This window comes from Rhinolophus sinicus, linkage group LG01, assembly GCF_036562045.2.
Source record: "Rhinolophus sinicus isolate RSC01 linkage group LG01, ASM3656204v1, whole genome shotgun sequence".
In the NCBI taxonomy this organism is placed as follows: Eukaryota; Metazoa; Chordata; class Mammalia; order Chiroptera; family Rhinolophidae; genus Rhinolophus; species Rhinolophus sinicus.
This window is the reverse complement of record NC_133751.1, coordinates 38855192-38856105: the sequence shown is the minus strand read 5'-3', so window position 1 is coordinate 38856105 and position 914 is coordinate 38855192.

Below are 914 nucleotides of genomic sequence, written 5' to 3'. Positions count from 1 at the left end.
CACACAACTCAGTCCTTCCCTGTATGTCTCTGGCATCTCTCAAATTGCTGCCCCTCTGTTGGATCCCAGTGTGAGTGCTTTCAAGTGAGTGAGTCTGTGCATAAGCACTTTAAGAGGACATTTGGGTTTCTAGCTTCCTTCTGTCTCAAAGGGATGGAAAGATGGAATCCTCACTGATTTTCACTGCCAGATGTTGTGGGGACTCCTCTTCCCATCACAGGACCCCTGGTCTGGGGAGTCCAGTGTGGGGCTGGGACCCCTCACTCTTCAGGGTGGACCTCTGCTGCCAAGGTATCCCTCCTGGTGCTCAACAACTACCTGTGGGTTTGAAGTCAGCTGCTTTCGCACTCTGCCCCTCCTACCAGTCTCGACGTGGCCTCTTCTTTATATCCTTAGTTACAGGGGTTCTGTTCATCTAGTCTTCAGATGATTCTCAAGGTTGATTGTTCTATAATTTAACTGTAATTTTAATGTGATCCTGGATCTTGGACCTTCTCTCTATTTCTTGAATCAAATTCTCATTGTCCATTTATGTCTGGTGAAGGCTGAGCCCACAGCAGCAACATGACCAGGACCTATAAACTCTGTTTAGACCTTACTTTTCATAGAACGCTAAGCTCTTCCCATGTATAAGATTTATTCTAATAAGCCCTGAAGTCAATTGGATTTATCAATGTGCACTCCCTCCCTCTCCTGATATAACTGATAACACAAAAAGCAACAGGGTCAACTTTGGGACCCAATAATTACAGGGTGGGGGAAAAAGCACAAAATACTTTGGACTTGCACAAACTCTGAGGGCAAGCAGCAGTTTGAAATTAAAAAACTACCTCAAATTACCAAATACACATTTTGAGCTCACCTACATCCAAACTAGTTTTTAAAAATTATTATTATTTCTTTCCCTTCTCTAT